This window comes from Notolepis coatsorum (genome assembly GCF_963971535.1).
Source record: "Notolepis coatsorum genome assembly, chromosome: 4".
Classification (NCBI taxonomy): domain Eukaryota; kingdom Metazoa; phylum Chordata; class Actinopteri; order Aulopiformes; family Paralepididae; genus Notolepis; species Notolepis coatsorum.
The window spans coordinates 7,525,153-7,543,871 of NC_140168.1; the positions used below are offsets into that span (position 1 = coordinate 7,525,153).

The window sequence follows — 18,719 nt, forward strand, 5'->3', positions numbered from 1 at the left end:
CTAGCAGATACTAGTTTTTAGATGGTTCGTTTTAGCCTCGATACTATAGCAAAACATTCCAGTTGGGGTTGGTTGTGACAATGTGTCAGAATGTGTTTGATAGGTAACTTCCTCTTTGTTACAATACGTTGGAAAATGAGAGGGATACACATTTCAAGCCAACATCTTAAGCTTCGATTTAATGTAGGAATGACTATTGAAAGACGTTTTGATGATGAGCAATTCACACTAAAGTAAAAAAGTGTGACAACCGTCCTCGTTCTCCCCTACTTCTGTACTTTTCAGTACAGGAAAAAAAAAGGATTCCGTTTATCTGCTTGCATAATAACGATACAAAAAAAAGCTCTCAAGTGTGGAGACGATAAACCAAGTCGTCATTTCAATAAAAAATGATTCAAAATCTTGCTTGTTTATTTTTTTTCTCCCACTTTATTAAGAATGGAACGTAACAGCGGGACAAGTAAGTCACACAAACACAAACAAAAAAAAGGAACGGATGGATGAAATATCAAAGGGACCAAGGACAAGAGTTGTGGCATCCTATCTGTTATGTTTTAAGTCTAGTCGTGCAAAGATCCAGAGTAGATTTAGTGGCTCGAGATACAATCAAGTGGTTATCTTGGGAGAGTGTTCCGTCTCGTCCCCCGACTGTCAACACTACCTGGAGATCAATGGGGCTCATTAGCAGTGAGTGCTCAACGCTGACGAGGGGAACTATCTGATTGGAACGAGGTCTATAGCGATTAATCAAGGATCAGCCAATAACAAACAAACAAACGGCACAATATTTACAGTACAAGAGATCAGAGGCAATCAAATGGATTATGATTTATCTTTTTTTTTGTTACTGCTTGATTGTAGGAAATGGCGCACTACTTTACAAAAGGGATGTGTTATACATTGGCTGTCGGAACGATAGGCCTAAATAAAAAAAACAAACAAACAAAAAAGCATATTCACTAGCGACGGGCTGATAATAAATAGTAACATTACATGAAAACGTAGTAAATATTAGAAAAAAGCATGTACAGTATAATTAGAATAAAAACAGGCCTGCTAGTCAGGCGGGTTCCATGGAGACGGGCACGGCACGCATACAAGAGAAAAGGCTCACGGGTTATTTGGGACTGAAATCTATGTCGCAATCAATCACATCTGTGCTTTTTATAAACAGAATACCAGGACGGAGATCGCGTTCCAACTTCCACGTGGAACGAGCGAACTTTAAAAGAAAGAAAGAAAGAAACTCTCTCTCTCTCTACCTCTCTCTTTTACACGTGCGTGTGCGCGCACGCACACACACACACACACACACACACACACACACACACGCACACACACACACGCACACACACACGCAGTTACACAAGTGTCGGAGGTTATTAAATTCAAACGCTGCACATGTGCTGAGATATTAAAAAGAGACTCGTGTTAATCAGATGGAAAGGATTTAGTGTTCAAGATGGACCCGGAGTAAACTATAGTCGACGGTAAATCATCCAAAATAAACAAGAGGGACTCGACGAGGGGGTTATGGAGATAATGTGTTAGAAGAGGAGGAGGAAGAGGCCTGAAGAGAGGCTGGGAAATAGGCAGAAAGAGAAGGTGGGGATGATTATGATGTTATAGCTATTGTCTTTATAGGGCCTGGATGGATGGGGTGCCGCCGGGCATTGTGGGTGTTGTAGTATTTGGTTCAGTAGCTGTGTCCCTCCCCCCCGCCGTGTCTCCTGTGGTTCCGGCCTTCTCGGCGCTGATGGTGGTGGCGCCGGTAGCGGTGAGATCGTCGGGCTGAGGAGAGAGACAAATTGCATATGAGTTTGGCTTTGTGTAATAATAACAAGCGCCAGATTCACAAGAGCTGCGACCTTTTTTGTGTGTTAGGCCACTCCCGTTGCCACACCCCCTGATAGCTAATTAGCGTGAACGCACGCACACACACACACACACACACACACACACACACACACACACACACACACACACACACACACACACACACACACACACACACACACACACACACACACACACACACACACACACACACACACACACACACACACACACACACACACACACACACACACACACACACACACACACACACACACACACGACATGAACTACTGCACATGCCCAATCTCAGCCTCCAAGAAGTACTGTAGCGGTTCTCAAACTACGGGTCGCGACCCAAAGTGGCAAGTGGGGTCGCCAAAAGAAATCGTAAATAAAATGGGGTCGTGGTATAAAAAACAGAGTTGCTGGTTGCAGCTAAAAAGTATGTATTTCTAAAACCACTGGACTCACAATACATGGTTTTTAATTTGAAGGATTTTTATTTATTTTTTAACTTTTATTTACCAGGGTAGGTTTTCTGAGCATGGATGCTCTTTTTCAGCAACGCTCTGCTTCACACTCACACAGTTACACACAATCACTCCTGGGAGCTGCCCAGTACAACCACAGTCTGACACTGTTGACCACTAGGAGCTGCCCAGTACAACCACAGTCTGACACTGTTGACCACTAGGAGCTGCCCAGTACAACCACAGTCTGACACTGTTGACCACTAGGAGCTGCCCAGTACAGCCACAGTCTGACACTGTTGACCACTAGGAGCTGCCCAGTACAAGCACAGTCTGACACTGTTGACCACTAGGAGTTGCTCAGTACAACCACAGTCTGACACTGTTGACCACTAGGAGCTGCCCAGTACAACCACAGTCTGACACTGTTGACCACTAGGAGCTGCCCAGTACAACCACATACTGACACTGTTGACCACTAGGAGCTGCCTAGTACAACCACAGTCTGACACTGTTGACCACTAGGAGCTGCCCAGTACGACCACAGACTGACGCTGTTGACCACTAGGAGCTGCCCAGTACAACCACAGTCTGACACTGTTGACCACTAGGAGCTGCCCAGTACAACCACAGACTGACACTGTTGACCACTAGGAGCTGCCCAGTACAACCACAGTCTGACACTGTTGACCACTAGGAGCTGCCCAGTACGACCACAGTCTGACACTGTTGACCACTAGGAGCTGCCCAGTACGACCACAGTCTGACGCTGTTGACCACTAGGAGCTGCCCAGTACGACCACAGTCTGATGCTGTTGACCACTAGGAGCTGCCCAGTACAACCACAGTCTGACACTGTTGACCACTAGGAGCTGCCCAGTACAACCACAGACTGACACTGTTGACCACTAGGAGCTGCCCAGTACGACCACAGACTGACGCTGTTGACCACTAGGAGCTGCCCAGTACAACCACAGACTGACACTGTTGACCACTAGGAGCTGCCTAGTACAACCACAGTCTGACACTGTTGACCACTAGGAGCTGCCCAGTACAACCACAGTCTGACACTGTTGACCACTAGGAGCTGCCCTGTACAACCACAGTCTGACACTGTTGACCACTGAGCAGTTGGGGGTTGAATGCCTTGCTCAAGGGCACTTCAGCGGTTGGTATTGAGGGAAGGGAGAGAGTTATTCACTCACTTCCCCGCCCAGATCTTCCCTGCCGGTACGACCGCTAGGCCCCACTTCTCTAACCTTTAGGCACCTTTAGACCAATTGAAGAACAATTTAAATCAGATTCATTCATGTTTCATGAGCAATGATTTCATACCTAATGATCTAGAGATGTGTGTACATTAATAGTTAATGATCTTGTTCTATGTTCTATGTTCTATGTTCTATGCTCTATGCTCTATTGTTATTATTATTATGACCTATTCCTTTGTGTGAAGGGCGGACTAGCAAAGTAAGATTTTCATTGTACGGCAAACTGTCTGTTGAACTGTGCACATGACAATAAACAATCTTGAATCTATTCTACCCCCCTCTATTCTATTCTACACCTGCATTTCCCCCAAGGGGATTAATAAAGGAACACTTGACCTGACATGATACTCCAAGTGATTTGGATTGACTTTACAACCGCTATTATATCACCTGTCCAAATGGAACATGGAAAAAAACAGATTCATAAATATGCGGTTCTTCATCTGAAGGGTTAAGATTAGGGATGCTCGATATTGGCTTTTTTACCGATACCGATATACCAATATTGTCCAACTCTTAATTTCCAATACCGATATCAACCGATACCGATATATGCAGGGTTTCCCCCCCCCCCCCAAAAACTGAATAATTTCAGGTAATTAACATTACATATCTCTTGTTGTGGAATTAACACAACATTATGGATACTTTTGACAATAAATAAAATCAGAATTTGTTCTTACTTGGTTGCCTGGGTAAATAAAGGTTATAGAAATGTAAAAAATGTAATTAAAATTAAAAAAAATCTGATATCACATTTTAATGCCGAAATCGGCCGATAATATCGGTAGGCCGATAATATCGGACATCCTAGTTAATATTGTCGTGGGCCTTATCTCACTGAGCTGCTATGGGGGACCACGGGTCGTCAGCCACTCACACTTTGTGCAGACGATCTTGGGGCGCTCCCAGCTCCCGTCGGCGCGGCAGCGCGCGGTGGGGATGTGGCGTTGGTAGAAGCCCTCGGAGCACTGGTAGCGCACCGCGGCGTGGATGTCGTAGTGAGACCTCCGCCGGCCAATCAGATGGGCGTCCTCCACTGCGGGCGGGGTTCCACACAACACTGCCGCCAAACGTGATTGGATGAAAAGAAATAAATACAGCTTGTGTTAGGAAAAATAAATAAAGTATGGACGCTTTACTGGAAGACCCCTCCTGCCCCCCCCTCTATGAGGAGCTGGCCAAGACGAGGAGCACGTTCTGCCATAGACTTATCCCCCCCCCCCATGACACACCACAACCCGCCTCAGCCAGTCCTTTGTGCCAGTAGACATCAGGCTTCACAGCCGTGGGCTCGAGACGCTGCCAATAGTTGGAGAACTAATTGCCGGAGAACTTGAGAATAGTTGGGGACTGTTTAACTCTTAATTACTAAACACTGCACGGACCCGGGCGCAGCGTGCCACTGCCATGCTGCATACTATTATCACTACTATTAACGACTGATTAAATTCATTCCACCACCATCATTACTATGTTCTACTACATTACTATTTACTACTGTTATCTTTTATGCCTGTACCCCCCCCCCCCCCCCCCTCACCCCATGTGGCTAGGACACCTGGAAGCAAAAGTACAAAGTTTCTATGTTAGAAACATAGAATAGAATAGAATAGAATAGAATAGAATAGAATAGAATAGAATAGAATAGAATAGAATAGAATAGAAATACTTTATTCATCCCGGGGGAAATTTGGCACTACAGTTCGCTCACAGTAAACAGTAAATATTTAGGTAGAAGACAAAGCAAAAGTCACGAATAAGAATAAAAATAAGACTAAGAATCAAATAAAATTAAATAAAATACGGTCCGGGATGTAATACATTTCCTATGTTATGTATATACATTCTAATATAAAATATACCGTACAAATATACAGAAATATACAGTAGTAAATGGTAAAATGCTGCATTTATATAGCAGCTTTTATCCAAAGCGCTTTACAATTTGTGCCTCACATTTTACCCACTCACTCACACATTCACTCACAGACGGCGGAGGCGACCGTGCAAGGTGCCAACCTGCTCATCGGGAGCAATTAGGGGTTAAGTGTCTTGCTCAAGGACACTCCGACAGGCTGCCTGCGGGAGGAGTGGGAATCGAACCGGGGAACCTCCGGATTACCAGACGACTGCTCTACCTATACCGAGCCACTGTTTGCCCTCCTCTGAGATCCTCCGCAAACCCACAATGCACTCTGTTGTATCTCATCAGATGAGCGTTCACCAAAATAGAACAACTTTAACTCATTTTCCCAGTACGTATTGTCTAATCTGTCAGACATAATCCCAGAGGAGGCTTTACCCTAGCAAGGAATACAAAAAAAATTATCTAATTTAGAGGGAGCAGTATGAATTTACATTTTCCTAAATATAGGTACTTGATCAAGGCCGTTTAATAAAGACACAGGCAACATTTTAATTAGTTTGTGCTGCTATTTACAGTACATTAAAACATTTATAATTTCATAGGCAGTATCAGATTATCTCTGGTGAATATGCATCACAAATAGACTCCGTCTTGATGGGCACTCCTCTCCGGTAAATCCCTCCAATCACTGATCGGCACTTTAAAATGCCTCCAATCAGCAGACCGGCATGGCTTGAAATGGGAGGGCATTTCTGCATTGTACTGTATATTGTATTGTAACTCAGTTACTTTTCTACTCTGCATTGTATATTGTATATATGTACATTGAACACTTTTGTCTACGTACTTGACTTCTATTTTATACTTATTATACTTATTTTATACTTATCTATTTTTATCTAGCACAATCTCTAGAGCAAAACAAAAAGAAGCATTTTATATAAAAGTACTCTGTATTTTTGTATGACAACCAATAAAGAAACTTGAACTTGGTGCTGTCTATAAATCACAGTTCAGCGTTGAATACGACACAAAGCACGGTTATTATTATTACCGATACATCGTTAGAAAAAAAGAGAAAACAAACTAATAATACGTTTAAAACACAACATCCATTAATTAAGCGACGTATATTACACTTACTGTAGAGTTCTGTATATTTTTACTGTATATTTTTACTGTATATTTTATTCTATTCCTATTCTTAGGCAATTTGTTTTGTTATTCTTATTTGTGACTTTGTTCTGCCTAAATGTTTAATGTGAGCGATTTGTAGTGTCAAATTTCCCTCGGGATAGTTAAAGTATTTCTATTCTATTCTATATTCTATGACGTTATGGAGCTCAACGTTGCAGTTTCTTTTTCTGTCCTTAGGTGGCAGTGTTGCCACCGAATGCCAGTGGTGGGCAATGCTGGAGCGAGGAGGGCCACAGGGAGTTAATGGGGCCCGGCCTGCAGTAGCTAGGGACCACTGCCAAACCACAGAGCCATGAGACCAGGGCCAGACAAACAGAGCCAGAGTGCTGAATCCATTCTTTCTCTGTCCTTATTTGACATTCATTCATTCTCTCTCGCATGTCTGTCTGTCTGTCTGTCTGTCTGTCTGTCTGTCTGTCTGTCTGTCTGTCTGTCTGTCTGTCTGTCTGTCTGTCTGTCTGTCTGTCTGTCTGTCTGTCTGTCTCTCTTCATGTCTGTCTGTCTGTCTGTCTGACTGTCTCTCTTCATGTCTGTCTGTCTGTCTGTCTGTCTGTCTGACTGTCTCTCTTCATGTCTGTCTGTCTGTCTGTCTGTCTGTCTGTCTGTCTGTCTGTCTGTCTGTCTGTCTGTCTGTCTGTCTGTCTGTCTGTCTGTCTGTCTGTCTGTCTGTCTGTCTGTCTCTCTCCCTCTCTTTGTCTCTCTCTCTGTACGTCTGGCTGTCTTTCTCTCTCTCTCTCTCTCTCTCTCTCTCTCTCTCTCTCTCTCTCTCTCTCTCTCTCTCTCTCTCTCTGTACGTCTGTCTGTCTCTCTCCCTCTCTTTGTCTCTCTCACTGTACGTCTGTCTGTCTTTCTCCCTCTCTCTCTCTCTCTCTCTCTCTCTCTCTCTCTGTACGTCTGTCTGTCTCTCTCCCTCTCTTTGTCTCTTTGTCTCTCTCGCCCTCTGCATGTCTGTCTGACTCTCTCCCTCTCGTTGTCTCTCTCTCACTCTCTGCACGTCTGTCTCTCTCTCTCTCTCTCTCCATCTCTCTCTCTCTCTCTCTCTCTCTCTCTCTCTCTCTCTCTCTCTCTCTCTCTCTCTCTCTCTCTCTCTCTCTCTCTCTCTCTCCATGTAAATGGTAAATGGCTGCATTTATATAGAGCAATTATCCAAAGCGTTTTACAATTTGTTCACTCGCACCACGTTCACTCACCGACGGCGGAGGCGACCATGCAAGGTGCCAACCTGCTCATCGCGAGCAATTATGGGTTAAGTGTCTTGCTCAAGGATGCTGCCCGGGAGGAGCGGGAATCGAACTGTCTGTCTCTCCCTCTCTTTGTCTCTCTCTCTCTCTGCATGTCTGTCTGTCTGTCTCCCTCTCTTTGTCTCTCTCTCTCTCTCTCTCTCTCTCTCTCTGCATGTCTGTCTGTCTGTCTCCCTCTCGTTGTCTCTCTCTCTCTCTCTCTCTCTCTGCATGTCTGTCTGTCTGTCTCCCTCTCTTTGTCTCTCTCTCTCTCTCTGCATGTCTGTCTGTATTTCTCCCTCTCTTTGTCTCTCTCTCTCGCTCTATGCATGGCTCTCTCTCTCCCTCTCTTTGTCTCTCTCTCTCGCTCTCTGCACATATGTCTGTATCTCTCTCTCCCTCTCTTTGTCTCTCTCTCTCTCTCTCTGCATGTCTGTCTGTCTGTCTCCCTCCCTTTGTCGCTCTCTCTCTCTCTCTCTCTCTCTCTCTCTCTCTGCATGTCTGTCTGTCTGTCTGTCTTCCTCTCTTTGTCTCTCTCTCTCGCTCTATGCATGTCTCTCTCTCTCCCTCTCTTTGTCTCTCTCTCTCGCTCTCTGCACATATGTCTGTATCTCTCTCTCCCTCTCTTTGTCTCTCTCTCTCTCTGCATGTCTGTCTCCCTCTCTTTGTCTGTCTCTCTCTCTCTCTCTCTCTCTCTATCTCTGCCTGTCTGTCTGTCTCTCCCTCTCTTTGTCTCTCTCTCTCTCTGCATGTCTGTCTGTCCGTCTGTCTCTCTCACTCTATTTGTCTCTCTCTCTCTCTGCATGTCTGTCTGTCTGTCTGTCTCTCTCACTCTATTTGTCTCTCTCTCTCTCTGCATGTCTGTATGTCTGTCTGTCTCCCTCTCTTTGTCTGTCTCTATCTCTGCCTGTCTGTCTGTCTCTCCCTCTCTTTGTCTCTCTCTCACTCTCCTTGTCTCTCTCTGCCTGTCTGTCTGTCTCTCTCCCTCTATTTGTCTCTCTCTCTCTCTGCCTGTCTGTCTGTCTCTCCCTCTCTTTGTCTCTCTCTCACTCTCCTTGTCTCTCTCTGCCTGTCTGTCTGTCTCTCTCCCTCTATTTGTCTCTCTCTCTCTCTGCCTGTCTGTCTGTCTCTCCCTCTCTTTGTCTCTCTCTCTCTCTACATGTCTGTCTGTCTGTCTGTCTCCCTCTCTTTGTCTGTCTCTCTCACTCTCTTTGTCTCTCTCTGCCTGTCTGTCTGTCTGTCTCTCCCTCTCTTTGTCTCTCTCTCTCTCTCTCTCTGCATGTCTGTCTGTCTGTCTGTCTGTCTGTCTGTCTGTCTGTCTGTCTGTCTGTCTGTCTGTCTGTCTGTCTGTCTGTCTGTTTCCCTCTCTTTGTCTGTCTCTCTCACTCTCTTTGTCTCTCTCTGCCTGTCTGTCTGTCTCTCTCCCTCTATTTGTCTCTCTCTATCTCTGCATGTCTGTCTGTCTCTCTCCCTCTTTGTCTCTCTCTCTCACTCTCTGCTTGTCTGTCTGTCTGTGGTGGTGGTGGTGTTGGTGTTGTTGGTGTTGGTGGTGGTGTTGTTGGTGTTGGTGTTGTTGGTGATGGTGGTCAACGTGGGCACACATGGCAAAATGGAGCATGTGGGAATTTCAGATCATATCCGAGGAGAACAATGGGTCTCATTCCCGAACGGATTTACGACAAAAAATGTCCTCTTAGGCAGATTTCTGCCCATTTAAGACATATTAGCGCTAGTAGCGCGATTCCCCAAATTTTCCTGAGATCGGATTTGGCCGTGGCTGAGAGCAGAATTTAAGAGTGCTGAGGAGCACACTTATGATTGATTGACTAATTGAACATTTTATTAACTTGACAGACTGTGTTCTCATAGTGATTCCTTCATGTCAACGCTACAGGCCTCCTTGGAATTAATTACTTAATCATAATTAAAATAAATATGACAATATTTGAACGATAAGAAATTACGCATTTGATGTCGGAAAAATAAATAATATGGATTAATCTGATCACAGGGCAGCTGGATTAACCATATCTGAACCAGCTATTTTGGACAAATGTATAATTACTTTAATTACTCAGATATTCAAACACAATTATGCAATTATTGTGAAATGGTTGAAAATAATAATAATTTAATGCCTTCTGTGGAATTTGTATTTCTTATTTGTTACATATCTGTTTTAATGATTAATTATACATTTGAAAGAATGCAGGTCAACATGCAATATATCCCATTGATATATACAATGGGACAGACCTTTGTTTGATATAGCTATAAACCTGCATTCCTTCGAATATATCATTAATCAATTCAACTGATATTGAAATACACTATATAGCCTATACACCAACACTGAAATGACAGTGGATAAATAAATAAATAAGAACTAAAGCTAATCGCGTGGAAATAGACTGCATTAATATTCCATAAGTCTTGTGTGCGCCAGTATAGACTATACGTGTCTAATGAAGGAACAGTATATAGGCTTATATTATTCTAGTTACTTGTTTCATTAGGATTTAGTAGATACTATATATATGCTCTGCCCTACGTACAGTATAAGTACAGACTGTTCTTATACTGTACGTAGGGCAGAGCATATATATAGTATCTACTAAATCCTAATGAAACAAGTAACTAGAATAATATAAGCCTACTGTTCATTCATTAGACACGTAGGCCATACTGGTGCACACAAGACTCTGGCGGCCTTAATATGTGTATACTGTACTGTACAGTACTGTACACATATTAAGGCCACCAGAGTCGGGCGTATCATGAGCGGACTGCATGGTTTACTGTATACGGTCTACCGGGGGCGGGCAGTCCTAATGAAACAAGTCATTAATGGAATAATAAGCCTATACTGCGTTCATTCATTACGCGCGTAGGCTATTATTGCACGCGAGCGGTGTGTGTGTGTGCACGTGCGCTGCGGCAGGTGCCCGAGCTGTACTATATATGATGACAATACAATTAATCAAATCTAATTTTGATGGGTCGCAAAACGCTTCCGCGTCCATTTTCACACGGCTGCATCATTAGTTGCCTTAAAAGGAGCTCTGGAGGCGTTGTTTTGTATGCAAATGACCTAGACGGGAACGCACGTTCATGTTTCAGACTGGTGCCATTCCCGAACGCAGATTATCTCAGCTCAGATAGTTTGAGCCACTTAAAAGACATATTCCCCAGCACGTTGGGGACTCAGAGTGAACTTGTCATTGATTCTGTCTCAGTCGGTTCCAAGATAAGTCTTCCAAGAGAACTCTTTGGAAAATATTCGGGAATGAGACCCAATATCCGTAATTGAGAATAACTCTTCACCCAGAGTATTGACGGTCCACTCTACAGTGTTTGTACGCCCACAGGGCGAGGGAGATGGATAACGAAGTCAATACAAGTTTCAGAGAGATGGCCTGGGCTTTGGTTTGTATTTCTCATAGATTATTTTAAAATTCTTTATAACATCTGCCGTTATGACACTTCATGGAGAAATAATTGCGAGTGGCGTCGCGCTACTGCCGCTGAGGTCTGACAGGAGTATTGACGGGCTTCACGGGGGACTTCAGCAGCTTTATAAAAAGCCTGCTCTCCTCAATAAGGAACAGAGAGGAAGATTGACGTATGTCACTGGGCTGTCAGCTGCTCAATAATATCCTGCAGACGGCAGAACTCTGTCGACAAAAGGCAGCATTTCTTTATTATTATAATAATAATAATAATAATACATACATTTTGTATAGCGCTTTTCCGAATGCTCAAAGACACTTTACAGAGCAAAATAAACAATACAGTTTTAGTAGAAAGAATTAAAGTAAAATAATTATGTAAAAGGTGAGAGAGGAAGGAGTTCAAGGCTTGAAGGCAAGGGTAAAAAGGTGGGTTTTTAGGGCTTTTTTTTAAGTGATGAGAGGGTGTCTGCATGACGGATATGGTTGGGCAGCGTGAATACTTTCCCTAAGCGGGTTGTACTTCCGCGTTCGGTTTGCGCGATCTGATTGGCCACTGACGTTTCTGGTCATGTGACATGTGCGCCAATCGTGTGACGCCTAGTTCTGCCACCGGTTAAGCTTAGGCACTCTTTCGAAGTTGGTTAAGGTTAGAGTTTGTCTTAGAGCAGGGCGATAGAACACCAGCCCTGATTCCAAACGCTAACCTTAACCAACTTCGAAAGAGTCGCCTAAGCTTAACCAGGCGTTAGGTAAATGGCTGCTTTTTTATATAGCGCTTTTATCCAAAGCGCTTTACAATTTGTTACTTACATTTTACCCATTCACACACCGACGGCGGAGGCAACCATGCAAGGTGCCAACCTGCTCATCGGGAGCAATTAGGGGTTAAGTGTCTTGCTCAAGGACACATCGACTCGCTGCCCAGGAGGAGCGGGAATCGAACCGGGAACCTCCGGATTGCCAGACGACTGCTCTACCTCCTGAGCCACTGTCGCCCCTGGTAGTTTGCAGGCTGTTAGACCCGGAAATAGGCGCAGAACTAGGCGTCACACGATTGGCGCACATGTCACATGACCAGAAACGTCAGTGGCCAATCAGATCGCGGAAGTACAACCCGCTTAGGGAAAGTATTCACGCGGTTGGGCAGGAGCTTAGTCCTGATGGGTTGGAGGAGGTTAGCGTCTGCGGACCTGAGGCAGCGGGTAGGCGTGTGGTGGAGGTCAGAGGTCAGAGAGGTAGGAGGGGGCCAGGTTGTTGAGGGCTTTGTAGGTGATGAGTAGAATCTTGAACTGAATCCTGTACATGATGGGGAGCCAGTGGAGATCGTGGAGGATGAGGGGGTGATGTGGTCGGAGCGGCGGGTGGACGTAGAGTTTTGGACGTATTGTAGTTTGTTGAGGATTACTCATATAAGAATAATGTTATGCCCTTTGGAGGGTTCCAAATGTAGGGTATTATTACAATTCCTATTTAGCTGTCCTCGTGAATAAAGAACATTATAATATTCTGTTTAGAAGTAAATTTGTGAGGCCTGATCAGGTCAATTTGATCTCCCCAGGTCATATCAAGCCTGTTTAGATATTTTCAAGTGCGTCATTTTCTTAGAAGTATAGGAAGCAGTGGCGGCTGGCCGATAGGGGCGCTAGAACGCCGCCCTCCCTGGTTAAAAGAAGAAGAATACGATTTTTTTTTCTTTTTTTGGGGGGCCTATAAATAAAATAAACATGTTTAAAATGAATAATATTTACTCATTTTAAGTATGTTTGTGTTTCCAATGCACAATATAACGTTAATATATCAAATATAAATAATTGTTTTCATTAACAGGAAGTGACTCCTTTCCGTAGAAGCATTTCTCTCGGGCTAGACGCAATAACGCTTACAGTGGGCGTGCACTGGTTTCATCGCTGTATCCGTCGCAGCCAATCAGTGCGTAACTCGCTGTGCGTTGAAATATGATGTATTATGATGGAAGCCGGGCGCTTTTCCAAGCGATCTATTATCATCTAAGCAAGCAGCGTCGAGACTTTCCGTAGCCGCATTTCTCTGAGACGCTCTCTGATTGGCCGACGCCAGTATTTTCCGTAGCCGCATTTCTCGGAGACGCTCTCTCTGATTGGCCTACGTCAGTTTCTGGTTAGGAAGTTAGTTAGTTAGTTACTCGATGCTGTTGTGTTGTGATGCAGTCACTCTGGACAGTGGATATACATCGACAACAACAGTCTGGGACTGTGGGACAGTGGACATTATACACTTTATCAAGCCCTCCGGCTGAACCACGTTTCAACTAAACACAGTGAGTTAATGAGTTAATGCGGTCTCTCTCTCTCTCTCTCTCTCTCTCTCTCTCTCTCTCTCTCTCTCTCTCTGTTAATTTCGCTGTGGGTATTGCATAATGGCTGAATGAATGAATGGTAACTTGTTTAAAATGACAAGATAGGCCTATATATAAGTGTTCATTATTGGATTGATGATCATACGTGTACTAGTGTAGTATGAATCAATTAACTCGACTTAACGTTGGTAACGTTATGAGTCAGTATTCGCTTGGTCAGCTTGGTCAGATGCCCACGACCACCCAAATGTAGTTCACACCGGCCGCCACTGATAGGAAGTGATGGTATTTTGTATAGGAAGTAATGGTATTTTGTATAGGAAGTGATGGTATTTTGTATAGGAAGTAATGGTATTTTGTATAGGAAGTAATGGTATTTTGTATAGGAAGTGATGGTATTTTGTATAGGAAGTAATGGTATTTTGTATAGGAAGTAATGGTATTTTGTATAGGAAGTGATGGTATTTTGTATAGGAAGTAATGGTATTTTGTATAGGAAGTAATGGTATTTTGTATAGGAAGTAATGGTATTTTTGTATAGGAAGTGTGGTCGAGAATATTATCATGTTCATAGCTCTGTTATAAATACATATTAGTGATAGGGAAAGTATCACATTACTGATTGGAGGTGGGACTGGATGTTCACTTAGTGCCTAATCATCTCAAACCCCGCCCTCTTTTCTTGATCCTCCAATCGCAACTTGCTTTCCGCTAGATAGGTCTATACATTAGAGACCAACAATACATCCATTGCACTGGATTTCATTGCCACACCTCTAGAAGCAATTGCTTGACTTAACATGATGCACTGACAAAAGAAATGTTTCAAACAATGTAAGTTCAGTTTTTATACAGGACAAATACAATGAGAGCGGTGTCTGTGTTTCACCCAAAAGTAGGTACGACAGGGGTGCGGCTGGGTAGCGCAGTGGACTAAGCGCTCGCCTATCACCACAGAGACTGTGGGATCGAATCCAGCTGTCAGCGGTACCTCCGGCTTGGTCAGTCGTCCCTACTAACACAATTAAATATTTTAAGTTTTTTTTTTAAATATTAAAATATATTTAGCTTTTAAGAATTGTGAAGGATAGGCAAAAATAAGCATGTGCTTCAGCCTATTCCTTTTTTCGGTCATTGAGTTTGGATTTTGTGTGTGAGCTTACTTTGAATATGTACATTTGTGATTTTTTTCTTTTTGTAAGTCCACACAAGTGTGTTTTTGATTTGTTGTAAACAAAGACCGAAAATAATTCATTCATTCATTCAACAGAACATTTCATTGCCCCGGAATAAAAAAAAGTTTTTACTTTAACTTTTACTCTTAAGTACTTAAGTAATAATAATAATAATAATAATAATAATAATAATAATAATAATAATAATAATAATAATAATAATAATAATAATAATAATAATAATAATAATAATAATAATAATACACTTTATTTGTATAGCACCTTTCATACAGGAACTGCAGCTCAAAGTGCTTCACAACAGAAAAAAGAAAAAATCACAGTTTTTCACATTAGTTTTTTAACATCCCAACAGGCCACTTTGTTTATGGTTTGATTCAGTTTTAAATAGACAATAATAAAAAGAGTAAGATAAAATAGACAGAGTAAAATAGTGCAATAATTGCAGTGCAATAAAATAGTTCTGGATTACTGTTCAACAATTCAAAGTCGTCTTTACCTTCTCTGTTTGGTATCCACAGTTTAAAACTTGACAGTCTTCCCTCCTGTTTTATACCCACTTTGAAGTACATTTAAAAGTAGAAACTTTTTTACTTTTACTCAAGTGTGTTTTTAGCCAGATACTCTTTTACTTTTACTTGAGTATGATTTTGAGTACGGTACCCATACTTTCACTTAGTAGTATAATTTCTGGGTACTTTTTACACCCCTGGTCAAGAAGCGAAAAGCCAACGAGCCAGGATGGAGGAAATGGCCGACAGTGCCAGTTTAGACCGTGTTACAAGAGAAAGCTATTAAAACAGAAAGTCACAAACACGTGTTCCTTAACTGAAGGGAAAGACTCCCCCGCTATCAGCAGCCTGAATCTTTTGGGGGGAAAATGGGAGAGCGGTATTCTTTTTTTTCTTTGAGAGGACGAAGCCACGATTTACACGATTACATGACTTGATAGTGAAGGGAGTGTATGTGGACTCGCCGTGGATTCGGGAACTGTGGATTATTATGCTTTTTGTGGATAACCTTTTATCATTATGCTATGAAGAGGAGCGATTTTTCAACTGAATTGAAAGACTTGCCTGCTATCAAGGCAGTAGATATAATCAGCGACCTTGTCCTCCAGACAACCTTCTAACGGTACTCGAGAAAATAAAATGAAAGTATAGAAAAGTATGGAGGCGGTTGGATCCACAAACTCAGTGCCAATGTGCTCCATGATGACTGTTTTGGTTTTCGCCGAGGTGCGTTAAGTTATGATTGTTTACTTTAAATTGTTTATCCACTTTTTCTCCTTATTTTCTATTTTTCTCCCATCCCAATTTCGTATCGCCAATTCTCCCCTTCAATTCTCCCCTCCCCTGTCTTGAACGTTGCTAGACTATGCCTCCCACTGGTCGGTCGTACGGAGGATAGAAGCCTTGCATCACGTGTCCCCTCCGGTACACGAGGAGGCAGCCTGTCGCATCTTTTCACCCGACAGCGCGGACTCTCAGTGGCGAGGAGTAACGTGTGGGAGGCTCACGCTGCCCCCCGATACTTCCTGTCTCTGCTGTGCAGGCGTCACCCAACCGACCTGTAGGAGTCGCTGTCCACAACGTCCAATCCCCACCCATCGACTTTCCACCCTGCTGACTCTGCCAATTGAGATAGTATGACGACTGGCCCAAGCCGCAGGCAACGCCGACTCGGGGAGTCGAGACCGGAGTCGCTTGCATTGGTGACGAGCGCAATCTCCGCCACGCCACCCAGCCGCTTATGATTGTTTACTTAACGTTAATAGGTTAATCACTCGCAAAGGTCAGGTGAAATGCTACTAGAACGGATCGATGGTCTCTAACTACACACCCTCAGTCATCAAAGAGAAGCCAGCGATTCTCTGTCCTTGCTTCACAATGGTGGAACGAACTCCCCCCCCCCCCACAGAAAAAACAACTACTACCCTTTGTACTGTCTTGTACTAACTAGGATGCACTCTGCTGCTAAGGAATCTACCTTGCCTATATTATTACCTATACTATGCTGATATGCACTCAAGTCTGTAGCACTCAAGTTCAACGCTGTTTGATGAACAATGTTACTTACCCTTCCTTATCTGAGTACTTACACTTCCTACTCATTTGTTGTACAGAACTTGTAAGTCGCTTTGGATAAAAGCGTCAGCTAATTGACTAAATGTAAATGTAAATGCTACTAAAGAGCGTGTGTGCGTGTGTGTGTGTGTGCGTGTGTGTGTGTGTGTGTGTGTCAGTGACTCATGGCAGAGCGTGAGTCAGACACGGAGATAGAAGTTCAAAAGGAGAACGAAGAGGAGGACAATGGAGGGAATATGAACCAAAATGAAAGGAGGAGGAGGAAGAAGAAGATTGAGACTTCAAGTGGTTCAAGCGTATGCAGCGCACAAGCAGGAAGCGTATCTCGCCGGAGCGAGAGCGATAATGAGAGCGGAGGTGGCACTTTCAGTGATCCACATGAGGTGGGGGAGATTTCTGGGGGAAGGAAATTGAAAGACGCGCGGTCGGTCGGTCGGTCAAGATCACCAGCGGGGGTTGTAGTCATCGGCTGCTTTCACAAAGCGCCAGGGAGTGGCAAGAATTGATTGATTTGGAGACAGCTGCTCCGTGTCCTCGTCTGAACGGGAAAAAAGTAATGTGCCACTTTATGTGTAGATGCTGAACGCTTCCTTGATGTCGCAGGTGTTTGCGATGCACGACGGATGACGTCCGAGGGGCAGAAAGGAAGCCCAGTAAAACCAGTGCTCTTGAGTTTTGTCTGGGATATTGTGGTTACGTGTTTAACGCAACAATTAACGTCCATTTTGCCAATTTTATCATCTGCTTTCCAACGGGAAATGCGTATTATAAGCGGACAAATCTAGTGATCTATGCACAAAAGTGATTATATTTTTTTTGCTAATCTTTTAGCTACAATAAGATTTTATAAGCTAGGCAGGTGAAGTGTTTGTAGGGTAGCCTAACGTTAAGCATTTAAAGATCGCTATTGTCTATTACTAGGCAACTCGGGCGCAGAGAAAATACGATTCATCTGGACTCAAGGAAATGCAAATGTGAAATGTGGATTATCCCTTTCACTACCACACTACCAAAGGGTTAACCCGTTCACTACCACACTACAGAAGGTTAACCCTTTCACTACCATACTACAGACGGTTAACCTTTCACTACCACACTACCAAAGGGTTAACCCGTTCACTACCACACTACAGAAGGTTAACCTTTCACTACCACACTACAGACGGTTAACCTTTCACTACCACACTACAGAAGGTTAACCTTTCACTACCACACTACAGAAGGTTAACCCTTTCACTACCATACTACAGACGGTTAACCTTTCACTACCACACTACAGACGGTTAACCTTTCACTACCACACTACAGACGGTTAACCATTTCACTACCACACTACAGACGGTTAACCTTTCACTACCACACTACAGACGGTTAACCCTTTCACTACCACACTACAGACGGTTAACCCTTTCACTACCACACTACAGACAGTTAACCTTTCACTACCACACTACATAAGGTTAACTCTTTCACTGCCACACTACAGAAGATTAACCCTTTCACTACCACACTACAGAAGGTTAACTCTTTCACTACCACACTACATAAAGTTAACCTTTCACTACCACACTACAGAAGGTTAACTCTTTCACTACCACACTACAGACGGTTAACCTTTCACTGCCACACTACAGAAGGTTAACCCTTTCACTACAACACTACAGAATGTTAACCCTTTCACTACCACACTACAGACGGTTAACCCTTTCACTACCACACTACAGAAGGTTAACACTTTCACTACCACACTACAGAAGGTTAACTCTTTCACTGCCACACTACAGA

At 43.4% G+C, this 18,719-nt stretch overlaps 1 pseudogene across 1 annotated transcript in view; it reads right to left on the reverse strand.

Annotated features, from left to right (window-relative positions):
• Nucleotides 1-447: 447 nt before the first annotated feature.
• Nucleotides 448-18,719, reverse strand: part of LOC311227633 (neurocan core protein-like) — a 132,018-nt pseudogene continuing 113,746 nt past the window's right edge. Inside the window, exons 5-7 of the transcript XR_014621041.1 lie at nucleotides 4,816-4,900; nucleotides 4,461-4,643; nucleotides 448-1,791 (exon numbers count right to left, since the gene is read on the reverse strand). The product of XR_014621041.1 is annotated as a neurocan core protein-like (transcript). The remainder of the gene's footprint in view (nucleotides 1,792-4,460; nucleotides 4,644-4,815; nucleotides 4,901-18,719) is intronic.